Source organism: Mustelus asterias, chromosome 4 (genome assembly GCF_964213995.1).
Source record: "Mustelus asterias chromosome 4, sMusAst1.hap1.1, whole genome shotgun sequence".
Taxonomy (NCBI): domain Eukaryota; kingdom Metazoa; phylum Chordata; class Chondrichthyes; order Carcharhiniformes; family Triakidae; genus Mustelus; species Mustelus asterias.
In genome coordinates, this window is record NC_135804.1 from 133,627,931 (window position 1) to 133,641,912 (window position 13,982).

Genomic DNA, 13,982 nt, shown 5'->3' on the forward strand with positions numbered 1-13,982 from the left:
TGATGAGTAACTCTGTTGAGTGCTTTTTTAGATTTTCATCCAATTAATTTAATGAGGTTTCATTTTTTCCTTTCTGCTTGGAATCATTTGCTTGTTTCTTCTCAACAGGAACATTCTAATGAATGTGATAACTTGGACTTTGCAGATGTTTTTGACAGCGTACTGTCAACATTTCCCATCGTTACCCCTCTTCAGGCTGACCTAGTGCATGAGCAGATTTGTGTGCAAGTGCACCCTGTCACTCACTGCTTTGTCAGTGTGTCACGCCACCCTCCCCCTGACCCCCAGACCCAACAGCCAGTCAAATCAGCTGACCTGACAAGAAACCTGCCTCCTCCACTCTCAGACTGCTGTCAGAAACCCCATTAAAAAAAGTTAACATTGTCCAATCAGGTGTAACTGTGTTTACATCGATACACAGAAATAGAAGCAGGAGTCGGCCATTCGGCCCTTCAAGCCTACATCACCATTCATTGTGATCATGGCTGATCATCAAATTCAATATCACGATACCCCCGCCCCCCCCCATTTTCCTTCTTCCGTTTAGCCTCCAGAGCTATGTCTAACCTCTTCTTGAAATCAGATAACATTTTGGCCTCAACTACATTCTGTGGTAGTGAATTCCACACATTCACCACCCTCTGGGTGAAGAAATTTCTCCTCACCTCAGTCCTAAAAGGTTTACCCCTTATCCTCAAACTATCACCCCAAGTTCTGGACTCCCCCACCATTTAGAACACTCTGAATCTACCCTGTCTAACCCTGTTAGAATTTTATAAGTTTTCATGAGATCCCCTCGCAATGACTACTGCTGAACAACAGTTCCGCTCCAAAAAATAAATAATTTTACATTTAATTGCGGCTTTCAAAAGGCAATTGGATAATCACCTGAAGGTAAGAAACCATTCTGAAATACAATCGTGAGATTCTTCCAGTTGCAGAGATTAAATATTAATTGTAAAAAAAAAGATTACTCCTCGTGATTCTCATTCTGATTCTCATTGAGCCCTGAGTTCTAAATCCATGATTGAATTTGAAGTATTACCATCTGCATTGCTTCTTACATGTCAGAATTGGAGAAATAACGTCACAGCTGATTTGACTGCTGAGCATCTCAACGCTTCTTCAATCTTGTGATTGATTGAGTGGCTGCACGCTGTTGATTTCATTAATAAACAAAACAAAGTGATACCTTGAACAATGAGACAGGCTATTTTACTTACCAGGGAAATTAAACTGCAAGTGATTGTGCTAAATGAACACTTCCTGTTACGAAGATATGATCTGACTTGAAGAGCAAACTCTTTGTTTTGTATGAACTTTCAGAAGTCATGGTGATCCGATGTATGAAGGACATATTAATGGGCATGATCTGGGGAGGATTTGAGGATTTGAGTATAGGGATGTTTTGCTGTAATTGTATAGGGCATTGATGAGGCCACACCTGGAGAATTGTCTGCAGTTTTGGTGTCCTTATCTGAGGAAGGATGTCCTTGCTATAGAGGGAGTACAGTCAAGGTTTACAATGATTCCTGGGATGGCAGGTCTGTCATATGAGGAGAGATTAAGTCGGTTAGGATTATATTCACTGGAGTTTAGAAGAATGAGAGGGGATCTCACAGAAACTTATAAAATTCTAACAGGATTAAAGAGGGCAGATTCAGAAAGAATGTTTCCAATGGTGGGGGCGTCTAGATCTAAAGTAAAGTAAAGTAAAGTTTATTTATTAGTCACAAGTAGGCTTACATTAACACTGCAATGAAGTTACTGTAAATAAAATCCCCTAGACGCCACACTCTGATGCCTGTTCAGGTACAATGAGGGAGAATTTAGCATGGCCAATGCACCTAACCAGCACTTTTTTCAGACTGTGGGAGGGAACCGGAGCATCTGGAGGAAACCCACACACACATGAGGAGAACATGCAGACTCCGCACAATCAGTGACCCAAGCCAGGAATTTAATCCAGGTCCCTGGCACTGTGAGGCACCAGTGCTAACCACTGTGCCACCGTGTCGCCACAGCGATCTATGACTAGGGGTTAACGTTTGAGGATAAGGGGTAGATCTTTCAGGACTGAGATGAGGAGAACTTTCTTCACCCAAAGAGTGGTGAATGTGTGGAATTCACTACCACAGAATGTAGTTGAGGCCAAAATGTTGTCTGATTTCAAGAAGAAATTAGATATAGCTCTACAGGCTAAAAGGGTCATTGGATATGGAAGGAAGGAAGGATCAGGATATTGAATTCGTTGATCAGCCAGGATCACATGAATGGCAGAGCAGGCTCAAAGGGCCAAATGGCCTACTTCTGCTTCTACTTTCTATGTTTCTCTGTATCCCAGTAGTGGTGCTCATTGAGACATTCACCAGTATTGAAGATCATAATGGGACCACACCTTCCTGTAAGGAAAAAGTACGAGGGAAATCTTGGGGACTGAAATCCAACAAACCCCCCAGGACCTCATGTTCTACAGGCTAGAGTTCTAAAAGAGATAGCTATGGAGATGGTGGATGAATTGGTTGTTATTTTCCAAAGCTCCCCAGATGCTGGAGTGGGTCCAGCAGATTGCAAGTTAGTAAATGTAACACCTCAATTTTAGACAGGAGGGAGAGAGAAAATGGGGAGTGACAGGTCATTTAGCCTGACATCAGTACCTAGAATCTATCAGTAAGCAAGTCTTAGCCATGCACCCAAAAAAATCATGGTATGATCAAAATCAGCATGGTTTTTTGAAATGGAAATCCATTGATTGGATTTTATTTGATTTATTGAATTTTTTGCAAATGTGATTCATAGGTTAGTTGAACGGGAATTTGCAGATGGCATTCAATAAGTTGTTCTGCCATTCTCCTAGAAATAATGTCTTGTAAACCCATCAATGACACCAAAATTAACTTGTCAACAGCATCAGCCACAAATGACACAAAAGCAGAACAAAACTCTTTCTTTGCTTGGTTAGGTGTCTAAAACCTGTCTGATAGGCAAGGCAAGGGCTCATGGAGTTGGGTGTAATACATTAGGGAGAATAAAGAATTGCTTAACTGATCAGAAAGAGTAGGCATAAATAGGACATTTTCAAGTTGGCAGAGACTGTGTCCTTGTATTTTTGATTCCCCGACCAGCAAAAATAATCTCTCAGTTTCTACCCTATCAAAGTCCTTCAGTGTTACATGCTTCAATACTACCGTTCATCAGTGCGTGATTGGTAGGTTTATATGAAGAACACAGTAACACAACAAAATCTCCTGATTCAGAGATAGAAATGTGACTATTGTGAACTAAACATTATAGAACTCGAGAAGGAATTGTTGTGCAACTCTACATGACCCTCATAATTTAGAAAAAATTAATCTTAATCAATCCTGTAGAAACGTATTTTTCTTCATGACTTCTATTCTGATTAATTGCGTCATGACCTTTAATGTCTCAAGCAACCAGCATGATGCATTGGTCTTCAGAGCATGTGACTCAGACATAATGAACCTCAGAGTATTAGCTGATGAAGCAGAACTGGATTAGGTTGGGAACTAAATGATCAATGGATTGATATGTGGCAGTGACAAAACAGAGACTGCAGCAAATCACTTTGAACCTAAGTACCTTACAGCACATCAAATAAAGAATGTCGCGCCAGGTCCTCAATCTCACCCTCAGTCTGAGCTGTTACACCAATCATAAGAGCTGTTCCCCCCCTTCTAGGATATCTGTACCCCACGTAAATTGGCAATTAATCTCCACAGATCTGTCGTAGCAACACAAAGAAAAATGTTGTGCCTTTTTTGTTTTATTTTTGACCACTTTCTGCTTATTAGCTATAAATTATCAGCTGTGGGTAAAAATGGCAGTACAGAAGCATCCAATTGGATAATGAAGAGCCTTTTCACTTTCTGATTGATTAGAGGAAGACGGTGTGTCATAAGGATGGACGCATTGGGTGGCTGTGGTGTTTGTCTCTTTGTAATGACTTTAATCATGCAATTGAGGTGGGCCTGTTGGAGTATGAGGTCCCTGATTACGGGCCAAGTTGATGGGCCAATCAGGGAGCCTCTTGCTTTACACTTAACAAGGAGTGCCAGTTCCTCTGGGACTCCTAGTGTAGACTGCTAACTGAAACACTCTGTATGCTGTTGTCAGACTTGTAAATAAAGGGATTTTGGTGAAGGGACTTCTGCCTCCGAGGACTTATTACACCCTTTAAGGATCAATCTGCAGAATAAGGGTCACATGACCCAGGAAACAAATCAGGGAGCAGGGTGGGGGGGCGGAGCTCATCCTGCTAAGCATGGGTTTCCATACTCAGAGTCATCTCAGGAGCTGATTGCAGCCACGAGGCTGTAAGTTGTATTTTCACTAAATTGATGAACGAGCATCTTTACAGATGGCAGGGCCGTTGAGGGCAGGAGGTCATGTGAGGAAATTTCTCGGAATACACCCAACCTGAGTTGGCAAACTTACGTGAGCGTTACACAAACACATTAATAATTAGCTCTGAGCAGACTTCTACTATGATGCTCATTTATGCCCAATCCGCTTTCCAGCTCTTCCGCATTGCCAGCACAGATCTCACCAAAGTCACAAGTGACGTCCTATGTAACTGTGACAATCTCTCTCAATTACAGCCAGTGACCACACCCTCATTCTCCATTACCTGTCTCCAATACTCCGATTGGCTGGCACTGTGCTTGCCTGCTGCCATTTTTGTCCTGCTAATCATAGCCAGAGATTTGTTGCAATTGATCCAATGCTGCCCCTGCACCATTACCTCTTGTGCCACGTGGAGGCAATGGCCTACTGGTATAATCCCTAGCCTATTTACCCAGGAACTCAGCTAATGTTCTGGGGACCTGGGTTCGAATCCCGCCACGGCAGGTGGTGAAATTTGAACTCAATTTTTAAGAATTGGAATTAAGAATCAACTGATGACCATGAAACCATTGTCGATAGTCAGAAAAACCCATCTGGTTCACTAATGTCCTTTACGGAAGGAAATCTTCCAGCCTTACCTGGCCTGGCCTACATGTGACTCGATAGCCACAGCATGTGGTTGACTCTCAACTGCCCTCAAGCAACTAGGGAAGGGCAATAAATGCTGGCCAGCCAGCGACACACATGGCCCACGAATGGCTGCTTCCTATTTCTCAGCAGTATTCTACCTCTCGGCAACACCATCTGAAAACAAAGGATAATTTTCTATCCGAATGTCGAGCCAGCTCGACCCCATCACCATCACGTCTGCATTCTCCACTGTCACTAAATTATCAAACTGATTGTCCGATGTCCAGTGCTGGATATGGAGAAATGTGCTCCAGTTCAACACCATTCCCGAGCTACCATCTCCATTCCTCTCCCTGGAAACAGTTCGAAGCTAAACCCAAGGCTGGGCGGCACGGTGGCACAGTGGTTAGCACTGCTGCCTCATAGTGCCAGGGACCCGGGATCGGCCTCGGCTCACTGTCTGTGTGGAGTTTGTACATTCTTCCCATGTCTGCGTGGATTTCCTCTGGGTGCTCCGGTTTCCTCCCACAGCCCACGGTGTGCGGGTTGGGTTGATTGGCCGTGCTAACTATCCCTAGTATCAGGGGGATTAGCAGAGTAAATATGTGGGGTTATGAGAATAGGGCCTGGGTGGGATTGTGGTTGGTACAGACTCAATAGGCCGATTGGCCTCATTCTGCATTGTATGGATTCTATGATTCAACCTCGATGTCATATTTGACCCTGCGTTGAGCTGACGGTCTCATATCAATGCCATCACCAAGGACACCCAATTCAACTGTGTAACATTATATGTTGCGACCAGTAGAGTGGACAAGAGTGGACAAGAGTGAACCAGTGGATGTTGTGTGTCTGGACTTTAAAACGTCTTTTGACAGAGATTAGTGAGCAAAATTACAGTTCATGGTACTGGGGGTAATGTATTCACGCCGATAGAGAACTGATTGGCAGACAGGAAGAAGAGAGTGCGAATAACGGGTCCTTTTCAGAGTGGCAGGCAGTGACTAGTGGGATACTGCAGGGTTCAGTGCTGAGACCCCAGCTATTCACAATATACATTAATGATTTGGACAAAGGAATTGAATGCAATGTCTCCAAATTTGCAGACGACACTAAGTTGGGTGGCAATGCGTGCTGTGAGGAGGATGCTAAGAGGCTGCAGGGTGGCTTGGACTGGCTGGCTGAGTGGGCAAATACTTGGCAAATACAATATAATGTGGATAAATGTGAGGGGGGGGGCTTTAATTGGACAAAGGGAATGTAAATGAGGATGAATGGGGGTCAAGTGCTATTTGATTCTTTATTTGCTGTTGTTGCATCTACTGAGGCACTTCGTCAGTCTTGTCCCTTGTTTATTCATGTACTTAGTTGGGCGGCACGGTAGCACAGTGGTTAGCACTGCTGCTTCACAGCTCCAGGGACCTGGGTTCGATTCCCGGCTTGGGTCACTGTCTGTGTGGAGTTTGTACATTCTCCTCGTGTCTGCGTGGGTTTCCTCCAGGTCCTCCGGTTTCCTCCCACAGTCCAAAGATGTGTGGGTTAGGTTGATTGTCCATGCTAAAAATTGCCCCTCAGAGTCCTGAGATGCGTAGGTTAGAGGGATTAGTGGGTAAATATGTAGGGGTATGGGGGTAGGGCCTGGGTAGGATTGTGGTCCGTGCAGACTCGATGGGCCAAAATGGCTTCTTTCCGCACTGTAGGGTTCCTATGATTCTATGATTCTAGTTCAGTTGTCACAATCTCAGTTTAGGCCCTGTTATGTTGACTCTAAGTTATTTTGGCTTCCTGCACACTGCTCCTCTGACATACTTTGTCAACTCTGTTCCAGGATCCAGCTGTTTAAAGCAGCACAGGGGAATTCATTATTGTCACAATGCAGATTGCAACATTTATTTGCTATTTTTACACGGAGCGAACAAGCTCACAAAAAGAGATGAGATCAAAACACAAGACAAAAACAAGAGGAGACTGGATTATAGAGGAAATTGCAAAATGATCTCAGAGAATGCGCAATAAACAGCTGGGTTGGTTATACTGAATGTGGTTCATGTGTGCTGCAAGTCACTGCGGGAGCCTGAGTTGCTGCGGCAACTTGCACTTTTGTAGTCTGGAGCTATAGATAGTGATGCCGGAGAGTACATTACGTGGCTGACCAGGAGTAAGGGATTCACCATTTAAGATGGAGATGAAGAGAAAGTTTCACTCCGAGGGTTGCTAGCATATGGAATGCTCTTCCCGACAATCCGTATGCGACCACTACCAGATTAGCCATGATCTTACTGAATGGCAGAGCAGGCCCAAAGGGCTGAATGGCCTACTCATGTTCCTATGTCCTACGTTCCTATGTCCTGTGTTCCTATGACCTATGTTTCTATGTCCTATGTTCCTATGTCCTATGTTCCTATCCTCTCACTCATGACCATCTTATATCCCATGGTTCCTCCATGCCAGCATACACTTTGCATGCCCCCTCCATATTCCCCAGGCTCCTTCAAATCTCCCACGCCCCCTCCATTTTTCCTCATGTCTTCCATGTCTCCTTCTTTCCCTCTCTTATCTCCCATTCCTCTCCTTTTCCCCACACCCCTCCCATTTGCCTCCATTAGCACCTGCCCCTTCCATGTTCCCTGCATCTCCCATGCCCCCTCTCCCAGCATGCAATATGTGCAGAACCAATATAATAACACATATAATAACAGTGAAACATCTTGAACTGCTTGTGAAAAAAACACCCATTCAGAAATCTTATTTGCCAATCAGTCACAGCCATCCCTAAGTCAACAACATAACCTTTACTCCACTTCATCCCTTTTTAATCTTGTCAAAATAAATATCGAGACATTTAAAATCAGAAATAAGAACCTATTATAACTGCATAAATATAGCAATTCAACAAACCTAATGCTCCACTTCAGTTTATGTAAACAGACATAACTGATTAACTGGTTTTATTAGTGAATCTTGAAACTCAGCCAAGCATTCATGATGAGACTAGCTGGCAATTGTATCAATACAAACAGATCGCTAATCAGGTGGTTGTTGGAGAGGAAATATGCTTCAGTCTTTCAGTCAATTTAATTGTGTTCAATGGACAAGAACGGGTGAATGTTCTGATGTAAGGTCTTGATGAGGAAAGTTGGCTCTGTTTCTCACTCCACAGATGCTGCCAGATCTCCTGTTTTTGTAAGTGAGAACAGAAATAGAAATTGTAAAGTATAAACCTTTCAGAACTTCGAGTTCCACATCACTGGGTAGTGCATTAAGATTCCTGGCTAATATCTATCATCACTAACTCCTATGTGATATGGAGCTGAACAGCTGGTTAATCTGTTCCTGATTATCTCAGATTATTCCAACATTGCTAAAATCTAAGAAAGCAGGCAGGCACATTGGTTTGTTTTAAACTAGCAGTAGAATGTGGACAGGCTGAGTTTTGTCTCTGTATGTACAGAGACAGTTTGGTGACTCAAAGACACAGAACAACTGTACAGGACCTTGGTGAGACCACATTTGGAATATTGTGTGCAGTTCTGGTCACCTCACTATAAGAAGGATGTGGAAGCGCTGGAAAGAATGCAGAGGAGATTTACCAGGATGCTGCCTGGTTTGGAGGGTAGGTCTTATGAGGAAAGGTTGAGGGAGCTAGGGCTGTTCTCTCCGGAGCGGAGGAGCTGAGGGGAGACTTAATAGAGGTTTATAAAATGATGAAGGGGTTAGATAGAGTGAACGTTCAAAGACTATTTCCTCGGGTGGATGGAGCTATTACAAGGGGGCAGAACTATAGGGTTCATGGTGGGAGATATAGGAAGGATATCAGAGGTAGGTTCTTTACGCAGAGAGTGGTTGGGGTGTGGAATGGACTACCTGCAGTGATAGTGGAGTCAGACACTTTAGGAACATTTAAGCGGTTATTGGATAGGCACATGGAGCACACCAGGATGATAGGGAGTGGGATAGCTTGATCTTGGTTTCAGATGAAGCTCGGCACAACATCGTGGGCCGAAGGGCCTGTTCTGTGCTGTACTGTTCTATGTTCTAATAAATAAGGATTGCAGTCGCTCAGATACCAGTCCATCAGATTAATTGATTGTATTGAAAGACAGCTAGCATGCAAGACCACAAGAAAAAGATTGAACAATAACAAGGCAAAGATGGAGGTCGAGGAGATTTAGAATTGATGGGGTGGCATCAGATTATTGGCACAATGAAAAAACTCGTGTCATGACTACATGAAGCCCAGTGTAGCCAGCTGAATGGTATAGAGCTCAAATATGGTACTCCAAATGTTAGAGTTCTCAATACATTTGCCTTAATGGTGGTTCACAATGTTTCTGAACCTGCTAATCTTAGAATTTATAGAGGAAACAGTATTGATTGCTTAATAATGTAGAACCAGTGTCTAGGAACAGCACCATTAAAAGTCAATGTGTATTAAAGTTTAATAGCAAATTACTGCGGATGCTGGAATCTGAAACAAAAACAGAAAATGCTGGAAAGTCTCAGCAGATCTGACCCCATCTGTGGAGAGAGAACAGAGCGAACGTTTCGAGTCTGGATGACCCTTCGTTAAAGTTTGTTGTTCAAAAACCACTCAGTCCTGAAGTTGTTGTTGCAGGGACTAATAACCCTTTCTGTGTCCACAAAGCAGTGGAAACTTTCTAACAGATGGTGCTGGATGACAGATAAATGTTGACAAAGCTTTGTTCTTTTATACTGTAAGTGAGACTGGGAGCGGAGTTTTAGCATTCCACCCACCACGGGAATTGGAGCGGGCAAATGGCGGGCCATGGAAGGATCCATTGACCGCAAACAGGATTTTATGGTTTTGGGGCGAGTGAGGCCATAAAATCCCACTGTTAAGTTGTACGAACTAAGGAATAGCATGATGGGAAAATTGGTCAGCTATTTGGTACAATATAAGCAAGGCTGACTCCGCATAACTTAAGACTGTATGAGTAAGACAAGATAAGGTCGGGGATGAAGGAGTCACCGACCCTTTTCTGTTACATCAAAGGACAAGTTAAGGGTATGAATGTTGAGACAAGGAGTTCTAGGAGGTCAGCCAGTTATGACATGATTAATGACATTGCTTATGATTCTATTACTAATCGGATTCCTGAATATGCTCTGGTCACGCAAACTGATAATGATTATGTATAAATACTGAACTGATTCTTCGTGTAATTGCGGACTTGAGGAGGAATTAGCAAGTTGTACCAACTGCTCTCTGAACTCAAGTTTTCAGCCAAAACTGCATGCAGTCTTTCGTAAATAAAGACTAGTTATTTAGTCGAAACAAATTTTGTTGAGTCTTTCCATCACAGTCAAGAAGCAGGAAAGTTCCCACTTCAACACCACCCTAAGTCTTAATCTTTAATTGACAACTAGCTTCTTGTCAGGGTACAAGCTTTTTCTTAATCTAGGTGTTTAACATTCGCTAATCCTTGTTTTTTGTTTCGGTCCTGACCAGAACCCCAAGATTTGGAAGTCAGATTAGAATCCAACAATTCTTTTTATTTTGGCGTAAATCACTCCAGGAGTAATTCCACTGACAAATTAGGGATCTTTTACAGTAAAACAAACTTTATTTAATGACACGGTTTAAATATAACTCTAAAAAATGGAGCAACTTAACAATTAACAGTTGAACAATATTTAAAAATGAAAAGAAGCAACTTCAATTTCCAGCTTTATCACTGTTTCAGTTCTAGATGAGCAACAATCCTCTTATAGACTCAAAAGCCACTTTGAATACAGTTAGCAATCATAAATATACTTGTTATAATGAGTGTAGACTGTCTTGAGGGTTTCAGAGAGGTTTTGTGGAGAGCAAGCAACTTATAGAAAACCTTTGTCTTCAAATAAATCCCAGCCAGAACTGAAACTCTGCTATAGGCCTAGCTCCTCCCATTCAGGACATCATCACACAACCCTGCCTACCGAAACCCACATTCCATTCCTTTAATCACAAATCCCAGGGGACCTTTATTTTGTCTCCAAAAATCCATTAGCACTGTCTTAATAACCATTACATGGCTAATGTGATTAATCATCCTGTTCTCCCCACATCTGAGCTGTATTCCTACCAGACCTACTGACCTGTAGCATAACACTGAATATTTACACATTCTCCTCAAATAAACAAAATCTTTCTATATTCATATCCATTGTACCACTGTCATTGTACTTCCAAACTGACTTCATGGGATTGGGGGCATTGCTGGAAAGACCAGCATTTGATGTTTAAAGTTTAACATTTATTTATTAGTGTCACAAGTAGCCTCCTTACATTAACACTCCAATGAAGTTAATGTGAAAATCCTGCCCATCCCTAATTGTCCTTGTGAAGGGGGTGAGCTACATTTCAGAACTATTGCAGTGCATGCATTGTTAGGGAAAGAAGTCCGGGACTTTGACCTAGTGACAGTCAGAATGGTGTGTAATTTAATATAATAAATTCATTTCTTTGCCCTAGGTGTTATTGAACTTCTTGAGTCCTGTTGGAACTGCAATCATGATGAGGAGATGCCGGCGTTGGACTGGGGTAAACACAGTAAGAAGTCTCACAACACCAGGTTAAAGTCCAACAGGTTTATTTGGTAGCACAAGCCACAAGCTTTCGGAGCACTGCTCCTTCATCAGGTGAGTGGGAGTTGTGTTCACAAACAGGACATGTAAAGACACAAACTCAATTTACAAGATAATGGTTGGAATGCGAGTCTTTACAGGTAATCAAGTCTTAAAGGTACAGACAATGTGAGTGGAGAGAGGGTTAAGCACAGGTTAAAGATATGTGTATTGTCTCCAGCCAGGACAGTTAGTGAGATTTTGCAAGCCCAGGCAAGTCGTGGGGGTTACAGACAGTGTGACATGAACCCAAGATCCCGTTTGAGGCCGTCCTCATGTGTGCGGAACTTGGCTATCAGTTTCTACTCAGCGATTCTGCGTTGTCGTGTGTCGTGAAGGCCACTTTGGAGAACGCTTACCCGAAGATCAGAGGCTAAATGCCTGTGACTGCTGAAGTGTTCCCCAACAGGAAGAGAACACTCCTGCCTGGTGATTGTCGAGTGGTGTTCATTCATCCATTGTTGTAGCATCTGCATGGTCTCCCCAATGTACCATGCCTCGGGACATCCTTTCCTGCAGCGTATCAGGTAGACAACGTTGGCTGAGTTGCAATCATCGAGGCAAGTGGAGAGTATTTCATCACACATTTGCCCTGTGCTTTTTGGATGGCGGGCAGAATTAGGAAGTCAGAGTGAGTTGCTCACCACACAATTCTCAGCCTGTGGCCTGCTTTTGCAGCCACAATATGCATATGTTTAACCCAGCGAAGTTTCTGGCTCATGATAACGTCCCGAATGTTGTGGGAGAATTCAGTGATTGTAATTTCACTGAATATCAAGTTTGATTCTCTTGTTGGAGGTGGTCATTGCCTGGCACTCCAATTATGTTTTTGTTACTTGTTACCAAAGTTTGAATGTTGTCCATATCCTGCTACATGGGGAATGGGCTGTTTCAGTAATTAAAGATTTATGAATGTTACTGAACTGTGATCATCAGCAAACACCCTCATTTCTGACCCTTTAACAGAGAGAAGCAACTGAGGATCTTTGGGCCAAGGTCACGACATTGAGGAACTCCCACAGTGATGCCCTGGGATGGAGATGATTGACCTTTGACCATCACGCCCATTTTCCTTTGTGATAGGTATGACTCTAGCCATTTAAGAGTTTTTCCTCATTCCCGCTGACATCAACTTAGCGAGTGCCTCTTGATGCCATGCTTCGGTCAAGTCTGTGACAAGATCTGGAACCCAAACCGAACATCAGTTAGCGGTTATTAAATTAAGTGTCACTTCATAGAAATGCCAACAATACTTTTCATCCTATTGCTGATGATTTAAAGATTGGATGGGAATTGGCCGGATTAGAGTTGTCCTGAGCCTTTTGTGGATAGGACATGGAGTAGCACGGTGGCACAGTGGCGACACGGTGGCAAAGTGGCGACACGGTGGCAAAGTGGTTAGCACTGCTACCTCACAGCACCAGGGACCTGGTTTCAATTCCCTGCCTTGGGTCACTGTCTGTGTGGAGTTTGCACATTCTCCCCGTGTCTGCGTGGGTTTCCTCCGGGTGCTCCGGTTTCCTCCCACACCCCAAAGATGTGCGGCTTAGGTTGATTGGCGTTACCAAATTGCCCCTTCATGTCAGGGGGTTAGTAGGGTAAATAAGCAGAATTATGGGGATGGGGCCTGGGTGGGATTGTGGTTGGTGCATTTTCGATGGGCCGAATGGCCTCCTTCTGCACTGTAGGGATTCTATGACATACCTGGGACATTTTCATCATTGTCAGATAGTCTTCTGCTTATGACAGGAATGACCCATCTAATTCTGGAGCACAAGTCTTCAATAGCATAGCTGGGATGTTCTCAGGGCCCAACACCGATGCTCTATCCAATGCCTTGAGCCATTTCTTGATATTATCCAGTGTGAACCGAATTGGCTGAAGACTGACTTCTGTGATGATTTCCCTTGTCTTCACTGTTGGCCTGAATCTGAAACCGTGAGGGAAAGGAAACTGGGCTAGCTTGACTATAGAAATGATCTTCAAGTATTCTGACAATCAAAGTGCTGAGAAAATTCCTCTGTTCCTCTTCAAAAAAATACAAATCAGGTGAAGGTAACTCAGAATCAAGTATGACTGAATTTTAGTTGAGTATGATCAGGAATTTTCCACTTTGTTTTATAGATTCATAAATGTTTACAGCACAAAAGGAGGCCATTCGACCCATCATGTCCACACTGGTCAACAAAGACCTGATTACTTTCCTCCAACTTCCAGTGACCCATGCCAGGAATCGAACCCGGGTCCCTGGCAATCTGAGGTAGCAGTGCTAACCACTGTGCCACCATGCCATCCCAGTGCCACTGAGTTTCTGGATTAATAGTCCAGCAATAATACCACTGGGCCACTACCTCGCC